Source organism: Procambarus clarkii, chromosome 24 (genome assembly GCF_040958095.1).
Source record: "Procambarus clarkii isolate CNS0578487 chromosome 24, FALCON_Pclarkii_2.0, whole genome shotgun sequence".
In the NCBI taxonomy this organism is placed as follows: Eukaryota; Metazoa; Arthropoda; class Malacostraca; order Decapoda; family Cambaridae; genus Procambarus; species Procambarus clarkii.
Genome location: NC_091173.1, coordinates 44,752,176 through 44,763,976, shown reverse-complemented (window position 1 = coordinate 44,763,976; position 11,801 = coordinate 44,752,176). Strand labels below are relative to the sequence as shown.

Here is an 11,801-nt window from a genome sequence, read left to right as displayed (position 1 = left end):
CAACACCAATGCTACGACTTCAGCAACAAATACCACTTCTGCTTCTAACATCAGCATCACCATCTCTTCAACTGCATTGGCAGATATCCTGTCTGCTGACGCCCACCCTGTGCAACCTGATACAGACTCTGCAACATCCTTGCACACTGCTACTACTCCAGACGAACCAGCTACTTCTCCAGTGGTACCTGAGACTGCACCAACTTCACCAGCTTCACCAGAAAATACACCAGCCGCACCTGAGACTACACCAGCTTCACAGGTACCTACACCTGATGCTTCTGAAAACCAACACTTGTTTTCCGATGATGACTCTACTGCCTCGATTGACGTTGAAGCACAATCACCATCTCCAGCAACACAGGAGTCTCCAAGAGTCTCCGCACTATATGATCAACGTGAACAACTTACACTTGGAACTCCCGAATACAGACGCCTCTCCAGCAAAATACTCAACACAAGGTATGCGGAATGCCTGCTGAATGATCCAAACTTAAAGTACACACTAAAGAACGAAGTAATCTTCGTTGAATGCGACGAAACCACATTGTCAAAGGACCTTTTCCCACCAGACTACGCCGATTACAAACATCAAATGATTACTCGAAGCAAGAAGAAAGAAGAAACACCAAATTGAAGAAGAAGAAGACACCACATGAAGAAAGATTGTTTCCACCTTGAATGCTGAAGCACTGCCACCGCCGCCTTCCAGACCCGCCTCCAAGCCTAGCCAGTTGTTGGGTTGTTTGCAGCATCGACGTATTGTCACGCAGCTGGGTTTAGCCCTGGCACTTTTTCTTCAACTTCAGCATTTCCTCTCACCGACTACTCTTCAGCTGTCCCCACTTCAAGGCTCGCCCCAATGGGCATCTTCTCCTGTATTATTCAGTTCAGCTGGTGTCACATACAGAGTACTTTGCTTTAAGAGGTCAGACCCCACCCTGATCCGGTGCATTAAACCGGTAAGAGACGGGAGACCTCTTAAGGAAAGTGCAACCCTCTAGATCAGGCTCTCCTGCACCCAGCACTGCCGGGTGGGTAAACATTAGGCAGCAACGATTAGAGCCATGATCTACCGAATCAAGGTACGATTCAGAGGGAACCAGACCCCTACTCGATCAGAGATATCGGATTTGATCACCACTACAACCAATGTTGCACCCCTGGACGTCGTACTCAACGATGATGGACTCCCTCAACTGCTGTTCAGCAGTGCCGAGGCCGTACAACGCCTCTTTAACCCCATTCACCTCACTGCTCTCGAGGAGGCGCACATGTTCCTCACCCCACCACGACACTACCTCGCAGCCAGGACTGTTTTCGTAAGGAGAGTGAGCTCCCTCATCTCCGAAAAAGCTACCACTGACGTCGCCACCAGCATAACCGAAGATAACCCTTCCTTGACTGCAGTCACCGTAAAATTCATCCCTGTGCAGGACAGCCACCTCTCCACTATGAAGGTCACCTTCACCTCGCCTGAGGAAGCTACCTCTGCTACCACCAACGGCTTCCGGTGCTTCGGCCTCGCTTGTACACCCCGACAAATAACAAGAGAACATTACTACCAGCTACGACAGTGTTTTAAGTGCTATAGTTATGAGCACTTCACTAAAAATTGCCCATCTCAGGACCAACGGTGCAGCAAGTGCGCCGAGAGTCACCACTTCAAACAATGCACCAGCGACTTCCTCAAATGCCTTCTCTGCCAAGGTCACCATACTGCCGTCTCTGCTGAGTGTCCACAAAGACGTCAAGAAATACAGAAGATGACCGAAGCCAGGCAAGCCAACACCACACGACGAGAACCGTCAACATTCAACGTGCAAGCCGCCAACTTTCCTCTGCTTCCGGGAGGGGGCGGAGCTTCTGCACAGACTGCATCCCATTGGGGCCCTGGGTCCCAGCCCGCCAACCAATCATCGACGCAGCAGCGACAGCCACAAGTTTACTCTGCTGAATCAACAAGCCAGCCCTCACCACACCAGATGCTGCTCCCTAACAGGAACCACAACGTCATAATGGGACTCATCCGCACTGCTGAAATGATTGCAGGCACGAACACCAAGGAATTTGTACGAATTCTGAACATTATGTACGCTGACAACGGTTTACCAACATTTACTGTTCGTGACGAGCTCTTCACAACAACAGCCTCAGCCAACACCAATGCTACGACTTCAGCAACAAATACCACTTCTGCTTCTAACATCAGCATCACCATCTCTTCAACTGCATTGGCAGATATCCTGTCTGCTGACGCCCACCCTGTGCAACCTGATACAGACTCTGCAACATCCTTGCACACTGCTACTACTCCAGACGAACCAGCTACTTCTCCAGTGGTACCTGAGACTGCACCAACTTCACCAGCTTCACCAGAAAATACACCAGCCGCACCTGAGACTACACCAGCTTCACAGGTACCTACACCTGATGCTTCTGAAAACCAACACTTGTTTTCCGATGATGACTCTACTGCCTCGATTGACGTTGAAGCACAATCACCATCTCCAGCAACACAGGAGTCTCCAAGAGTCTCCGCACTATATGATCAACGTGAACAACTTACACTTGGAACTCCCGAATACAGACGCCTCTCCAGCAAAATACTCAACACAAGGTATGCGGAATGCCTGCTGAATGATCCAAACTTAAAGTACACACTAAAGAACGAAGTAATCTTCGTTGAATGCGACGAAACCACATTGTCAAAGGACCTTTTCCCACCAGACTACGCCGATTACAAACATCAAATGATTACTCGAAGCAAGAAGAAAGAAGAAACACCAAATTGAAGAAGAAGAAGACACCACATGAAGAAAGATTGTTTCCACCTTGAATGCTGAAGCACTGCCACCGCCGCCTTCCAGACCCGCCTCCAAGCCTAGCCAGTTGTTGGGTTGTTTGCAGCATCGACGTATTGTCACGCAGCTGGGTTTAGCCCTGGCACTTTTTCTTCAACTTCAGCATTTCCTCTCACCGACTACTCTTCAGCTGTCCCCACTTCAAGGCTCGCCCCAATGGGCATCTTCTCCTGTATTATTCAGTTCAGCTGGTGTCACATACAGAGTACTTTGCTTTAAGAGGTCAGACCCCACCCTGATCCGGTGCATTAAACCGGTAAGAGACGGGAGACCTCTTAAGGAAAGTGCAACCCTCTAGATCAGGCTCTCCTGCACCCAGCACTGCCGGGTGGGTAAACATTAGGCAGCAACGATTAGAGCCATGATCTACCGAATCAAGGTACGATTCAGAGGGAACCAGACCCCTACTCGATCAGAGATATCGGATTTGATCACCACTACAACCAATGTTGCACCCCTGGACGTCGTACTCAACGATGATGGACTCCCTCAACTGCTGTTCAGCAGTGCCGAGGCCGTACAACGCCTCTTTAACCCCATTCACCTCACTGCTCTCGAGGAGGCGCACATGTTCCTCACCCCACCACGACACTACCTCGCAGCCAGGACTGTTTTCGTAAGGAGAGTGAGCTCCCTCATCTCCGAAAAAGCTACCACTGACGTCGCCACCAGCATAACCGAAGATAACCCTTCCTTGACTGCAGTCACCGTAAAATTCATCCCTGTGCAGGACAGCCACCTCTCCACTATGAAGGTCACCTTCACCTCGCCTGAGGAAGCTACCTCTGCTACCACCAACGGCTTCCGGTGCTTCGGCCTCGCTTGTACACCCCGACAAATAACAAGAGAACATTACTACCAGCTACGACAGTGTTTTAAGTGCTATAGTTATGAGCACTTCACTAAAAATTGCCCATCTCAGGACCAACGGTGCAGCAAGTGCGCCGAGAGTCACCACTTCAAACAATGCACCAGCGACTTCCTCAAATGCCTTCTCTGCCAAGGTCACCATACTGCCGTCTCTGCTGAGTGTCCACAAAGACGTCAAGAAATACAGAAGATGACCGAAGCCAGGCAAGCCAACACCACACGACGAGAACCGTCAACATTCAACGTGCAAGCCGCCAACTTTCCTCTGCTTCCGGGAGGGGGCGGAGCTTCTGCACAGACTGCATCCCATTGGGGCCCTGGGTCCCAGCCCGCCAACCAATCATCGACTCAGCAGCGACAGCCACAAGTTTACTCTGCTGAATCAACAAGCCAGCCCTCACCACACCAGATGCTGCTCCCTAACAGGAACCACAACGTCATAATGGGACTCATCCGCACTGCTGAAATGATTGCAGGCACGAACACCAAGGAATTTGTACGAATTCTGAACATTATGTACGCTGACAACGGTTTACCAACATTTACTGTTCGTGACGAGCTCTTCACAACAACAGCCTCAGCCAACACCAATGCTACGACTTCAGCAACAAATACCACTTCTGCTTCTAACATCAGCATCACCATCTCTTCAACTGCATTGGCAGATATCCTGTCTGCTGACGCCCACCCTGTGCAACCTGATACAGACTCTGCAACATCCTTGCACACTGCTACTACTCCAGACGAACCAGCTACTTCTCCAGTGGTACCTGAGACTGCACCAACTTCACCAGCTTCACCAGAAAATACACCAGCCGCACCTGAGACTACACCAGCTTCACAGGTACCTACACCTGATGCTTCTGAAAACCAACACTTGTTTTCCGATGATGACTCTACTGCCTCGATTGACGTTGAAGCACAATCACCATCTCCAGCAACACAGGAGTCTCCAAGAGTCTCCGCACTATATGATCAACGTGAACAACTTACACTTGGAACTCCCGAATACAGACGCCTCTCCAGCAAAATACTCAACACAAGGTATGCGGAATGCCTGCTGAATGATCCAAACTTAAAGTACACACTAAAGAACGAAGTAATCTTCGTTGAATGCGACGAAACCACATTGTCAAAGGACCTTTTCCCACCAGACTACGCCGATTACAAACATCAAATGATTACTCGAAGCAAGAAGAAAGAAGAAACACCAAATTGAAGAAGAAGAAGACACCACATGAAGAAAGATTGTTTCCACCTTGAATGCTGAAGCACTGCCACCGCCGCCTTCCAGACCCGCCTCCAAGCCTAGCCAGTTGTTGGGTTGTTTGCAGCATCGACGTATTGTCACGCAGCTGGGTTTAGCCCTGGCACTTTTTCTTCAACTTCAGCATTTCCTCTCACCGACTACTCTTCAGCTGTCCCCACTTCAAGGCTCGCCCCAATGGGCATCTTCTCCTGTATTATTCAGTTCAGCTGGTGTCACATACAGAGTACTTTGCTTTAAGAGGTCAGACCCCACCCTGATCCGGTGCATTAAACCGGTAAGAGACGGGAGACCTCTTAAGGAAAGTGCAACCCTCTAGATCAGGCTCTCCTGCACCCAGCACTGCCGGGTGGGTAAACATTAGGCAGCAACGATTAGAGCCATGATCTACCGAATCAAGGTACGATTCAGAGGGAACCAGACCCCTACTCGATCAGAGATATCGGATTTGATCACCACTACAACCAATGTTGCACCCCTGGACGTCGTACTCAACGATGATGGACTCCCTCAACTGCTGTTCAGCAGTGCCGAGGCCGTACAACGCCTCTTTAACCCCATTCACCTCACTGCTCTCGAGGAGGCGCACATGTTCCTCACCCCACCACGACACTACCTCGCAGCCAGGACTGTTTTCGTAAGGAGAGTGAGCTCCCTCATCTCCGAAAAAGCTACCACTGACGTCGCCACCAGCATAACCGAAGATAACCCTTCCTTGACTGCAGTCACCGTAAAATTCATCCCTGTGCAGGACAGCCACCTCTCCACTATGAAGGTCACCTTCACCTCGCCTGAGGAAGCTACCTCTGCTACCACCAACGGCTTCCGGTGCTTCGGCCTCGCTTGTACACCCCGACAAATAACAAGAGAACATTACTACCAGCTACGACAGTGTTTTAAGTGCTATAGTTATGAGCACTTCACTAAAAATTGCCCATCTCAGGACCAACGGTGCAGCAAGTGCGCCGAGAGTCACCACTTCAAACAATGCACCAGCGACTTCCTCAAATGCCTTCTCTGCCAAGGTCACCATACTGCCGTCTCTGCTGAGTGTCCACAAAGACGTCAAGAAATACAGAAGATGACCGAAGCCAGGCAAGCCAACACCACACGACGAGAACCGTCAACATTCAACGTGCAAGCCGCCAACTTTCCTCTGCTTCCGGGAGGGGGCGGAGCTTCTGCACAGACTGCATCCCATTGGGGCCCTGGGTCCCAGCCCGCCAACCAATCATCGACTCAGCAGCGACAGCCACAAGTTTACTCTGCTGAATCAACAAGCCAGCCCTCACCACACCAGATGCTGCTCCCTAACAGGAACCACAACGTCATAATGGGACTCATCCGCACTGCTGAAATGATTGCAGGCACGAACACCAAGGAATTTGTACGAATTCTGAACATTATGTACGCTGACAACGGTTTACCAACATTTACTGTTCGTGACGAGCTCTTCACAACAACAGCCTCAGCCAACACCAATGCTACGACTTCAGCAACAAATACCACTTCTGCTTCTAACATCAGCATCACCATCTCTTCAACTGCATTGGCAGATATCCTGTCTGCTGACGCCCACCCTGTGCAACCTGATACAGACTCTGCAACATCCTTGCACACTGCTACTACTCCAGACGAACCAGCTACTTCTCCAGTGGTACCTGAGACTGCACCAACTTCACCAGCTTCACCAGAAAATACACCAGCCGCACCTGAGACTACACCAGCTTCACAGGTACCTACACCTGATGCTTCTGAAAACCAACACTTGTTTTCCGATGATGACTCTACTGCCTCGATTGACGTTGAAGCACAATCACCATCTCCAGCAACACAGGAGTCTCCAAGAGTCTCCGCACTATATGATCAACGTGAACAACTTACACTTGGAACTCCCGAATACAGACGCCTCTCCAGCAAAATACTCAACACAAGGTATGCGGAATGCCTGCTGAATGATCCAAACTTAAAGTACACACTAAAGAACGAAGTAATCTTCGTTGAATGCGACGAAACCACATTGTCAAAGGACCTTTTCCCACCAGACTACGCCGATTACAAACATCAAATGATTACTCGAAGCAAGAAGAAAGAAGAAACACCAAATTGAAGAAGAAGAAGACACCACATGAAGAAAGATTGTTTCCACCTTGAATGCTGAAGCACTGCCACCGCCGCCTTCCAGACCCGCCTCCAAGCCTAGCCAGTTGTTGGGTTGTTTGCAGCATCAACGTATTGTCACGCAGCTGGGTTTAGCCCTGGCACTTTTTCTTCAACTTCAGCATTTCCTCTCACCGACTACTCTTCAGCTGTCCCCACTTCAAGGCTCGCCCCAATGGGCATCTTCTCCTGTATTATTCAATTCAGCTGGTGTGAGCCTCCAGGGCACACCCAGCTGAGGACTGCTGTCTCCGTGGGTGCTCAGAAAAGACGAAATGTTGTCACAGATCCGATTCCTTGCCTTCACTGCCTAGTCTGGTCATAACGATTTCAATGCCATGCAGCTGGGTCTAGCCCTGGCACTTTACCTCATACTGAAAACCCTTCCTCTCACCCCCACTAATTCTTCCCCTATCCCCACTTCCACGCTCACCCATTAGGGTATCTTGACCTATATTTAAATGAATGAATGAATGGCATTCGTCAATTCGATTCACACAACTACAACACCATGACTGGACGCGGCAAGGGAGGCAAGGGACTCGGAAAGGGTGGCGCCAAGCGTCATCGTAAGGTGCTACGTGACAACATCCAGGGCATCACCAAGCCCGCTATTCGTCGCTTAGCTCGTCGTGGCGGCGTCAAGCGTATTTCGGGTCTCATCTACGAAGAGACCCGTGGCGTCCTGAAGGTGTTCCTCGAGAACGTCATCCGTGATGCTGTAACCTACACGGAACACGCCAAGAGGAAGACCGTCACTGCCATGGACGTGGTGTACGCTCTGAAGCGCCAGGGTCGTACCCTCTACGGATTCGGCGGATAAGAGCTTGGCTAATCCATCGATTCCACCCACCACCACCTCAAAACGGGACCTAATTAGGTCCCTATACTTTTTTACTGAAGGGCTTAATAGACGATAACATAAATTGTTTTGATATCAGCTAGCACATTGGGTCTTATGAAATCTATTTTTTATCCTCGCATGCTTAAAGGGACTCTGATTGGGGGGGGGGGGGGGGGGGGGGGGAGGGAGGTTTGTTACGTTATATACTAGCAGAGCAGGATCATTGGTGGGGGGGGGGGGGGGGTGTGAGGGGGAGAGAGAGAGAGAGAGAGATCTTTCCCAACTCTTCCTTTTTACATGAGTGAGCTACCCGTTTTATTCATTTTATCCTTCTCAGAGCTGTTTTGATAGTATCCAAATGATGGTAAATGAAAAGGGAGGACACAAATATCTACCCAGAATTCAGGACTGGCAATCGATATGCATGTTTGAGTGAGAATCTTTTTCTCTCTCAACTTAGGTATACATTTATGTCGTACCTAAAAGCGAGAACCACACTATTGGGACAAGTATGCAAGGCCCAATTTTCCTAACAAGCACAGTTAATTTTGTTATTTTCGAACATTTCTTTCCAAATTGGTTTATCCAATTAACAGTATTATATTAAGATCATGAATTGCTGGGTTAGGTTAGGTTAGCTTAGCTTAGGTTAGGTTAGGTTAGCTTAGCTTAGCTTAGCTTGGGTTAGCTTAGGTTAGGTTAGGTTAGCTAAGCTTGGGTTAGCATAGGTTAGGTTAGGTTTGATTACATTTCTATGTTAGATTTAACTCAAATTCAAAACAATTGCCAGTCATTCGGCTTGTTAGTCAACTTGCCTCTAATAGGGGCAATTTGTCTAACAAGACTATTTAGTTTTGTGTATATATATATATATATATATATATATATATATATATATATATATATATATATATATATATATATATATATATATATATATATATATATATATTATTATAGCTTCAAGACTCTGAACGAATATAAAAGCATCAAGAGGAAGTGCTTGTGTTATGGGCCAATAGGCCTTCTGCAGTTACTTCCATTCTTATGTTTTTATTCCCATTGGTTCGTGTTTTATCTTGTGTAAATGTCAATCACCTTACCCAAAACTTTGGTACCATATCACCTCACCCATGTATATATATATATATATATATATATATATATATATATATATATATATATATATATATATATATATGTCGTACCTAGTAGCCAGAACTCACTTCTCAGCCTACTATTCAAGGCCTGATTTGCCTAATAAGCCAAGTTTTCCTGAATTAATATATTTACTATATTTTTTTTCTTATGAAATGATAAAGCAACCCTTTTCTCTATGTATGAGGTCAATTTTTTTTTATTGGAGTGAAAATTAACGTAGATATATGACCGTACCTAACCAACCCTACCTAACCTAACCTAACCTATATTTATAGGTAAGGTTAGGTTAGGTAGCCAAAAAAAGCTAGGTTAGGTTAGGTTAGGTAGGTTAGGTAGACGAAAAAACATTAATTCATGAAAACTTGGCTTATTAGGCAAATCGGGCCTTGAATAGTAGGCTGAGAAGTGCGTTCTGGCTATTAGGTACGACATATATATATATATATATATATATATATATATATATATATATATATATATATATATATATATATATATATATATATAATATACAGAGTAAATCTACCCCAAAAGTAATGATTTATTTGTCTACAAAACTAAACTCTTTTTGGAATCATGTGAGGCCCCTCCACTGAGGGGGGAGGCCTGGATGTTTATTGTCATGTGTATTCATGCTGCTTGCATGTCGTCGTTTATTTTGCCTTTGTAGTTTTCTTGACAGCTTTCTTTGCCTTGGGTGGTTTGGGAGATTTTGAAGCTCTCTTTATTTTGGGCTTTTTGTTCCCAACAACAAGCTGCTGCTGCTGCTGCTTCTTTTTCAAGGCTGTAGGTGGTTTGTTGCTTGTGGCGGCTTTCTTGGGAGTTACCACGGCCTTCTTTGCTGCTGTAGATGGTTTCTTGGTTGTGGTGGCTTTCTTGGGAGTTAGAACGGCCCTCTTCTCTGCTACGGCCAGCTTGAATGATCCACTAGCTCCACTTCCCTTGGTCTGAACAAGAATGCCGTCAGCCACTGCTTTCTTGAGAAATCTTCGGATGTAAATGGCGATCTTGGCAGCCTCGACTTTGTTGTTGGCAACAACGTACTTCTTGATTGCTTGTAGAGACGAGCCCTTACGGTCTTTGAGTGCTGCGACCGCGGCTAGAACCATTTGACTAGTTTTCGGGTGAGCAACCTGGACGCGAGGTTTCCTGGTGGTGGCCACCACAGCAGCAGCAGCCGCAGCCTTCTTGGTAGGCTTTGCTTCTACCATGATGATGATGATGAACCAACCAAGGTGATGAGAGACGCTCAGACAATCACGGGGGAATGATGCTGCCGCCGCTTGAGCCGAACCTATTTATGTGCCGGCACGGTACAGAAGCTGCAACCTGGCAACTCGTCCACCAATCACGACGGTTGGTTTTACGGCTCCGAAACCTGGATCCCATATCTTCTCTAAAATAGAAGCATTTGTTCATGTTCTTTGTAAAAGTATCATAAAGCAGGACAGATGAGACAAATATCATAAAAACTGAAGAGCAGATGAGCACACACATGTTTGTATTACAAAAGAAAATCCACAAATTCATTAGAAATTGGCAGGGCAGGCTGAGGAAGTAGGTAGATGTAAAATGTCTGTAAATGGCGAAAGAACATAAACCCAAGACTGAATAAACGATGTTAAATATCCATGCCAAGGAGACAAAAATATGTTAGGATACAATTACCATTAAGACACCACAAGCAGGTCCGTATCCTGCCGCGATGACTTAAAAGAGTTGGTTATTAGCCACAATGTGTAGGCAGTCTCATGCCAACGGCCATACCACGTTGAGAACACCGCTTCTCGTCCGATCAGCGAAGTTAAGCAACGTTGGGTTTGGTTAGTACTTGGATGGGTGACCGCCTGGGAACACCAAATGCTGTTGGCAATAATGTTTTTTTGTTTTGTTTTGTTTTGTTTCGTTTGTTTTTGTTTGAATGGCTGGCTCCACGGGAAATTCACGGAGTTGTGTGGAATAAGGCCTGGTAAAATGAATTAATATGTATGTCATGTTTAAAACAAACTCGCTTAATATAGATAGTGTGTGAGGCTTTATACAAAAACAAACAACCAAAACCAAACATGTTGTATTTATATATATATATATATATATATATATATATATATATATATATATATATTAGTATATTTTGGTAGCAGTCTTTCCTGTAGACATATATTATTAAATATGACCGAAAAAGTAAGATTAATAATTCTAACACGAATTTTCTCAATCTTTCGTACATTACGCTTCACTGTTGGAGGTAAATCAAAAATCACTTCTCCAAAATTCATTTTTATTTCTAGTCTGACGCGACACGGGCGCGTTTCGTAAAACTTATTACATTTTCAAAGACTTCACAAATACACAACTGATTAGAACTTACGTATCTCTGATTTTATATCTACATTTGAGTGAGGTGGGAGGGGTGATGTGGCATTAACACAAGACAGAACAAGAGGGGATATTAATAGGGTATTAAAAGTATCAACACAAGACAGAACAGAAACAATGGGTATTGAATAGAAGTGTTTGTAGAAAGCCTATTGGTCCATATTTCTTGATGCTTCTATATTGAATCGGAGTCTTGAGGTGGGTAGAATATAGTTGTGCAATAATTGGCTGTTGATTGCTGGTGTTGACTTCTTGA

The 11,801-nt window shown here is 46.2% G+C and overlaps 1 non-coding gene across 1 annotated transcript; it reads left to right on the top strand.

The window, feature by feature from the left end:
- The first annotated feature begins 10,919 nt into the window (after positions 1-10,919).
- Positions 10,920-11,038, top strand: LOC138368292 (5S ribosomal RNA). The gene has a single exon (XR_011229567.1). It is a non-coding gene; the product is annotated as a 5S ribosomal RNA (ribosomal RNA).
- The last annotated feature ends 763 nt before the right edge of the window (positions 11,039-11,801 follow it).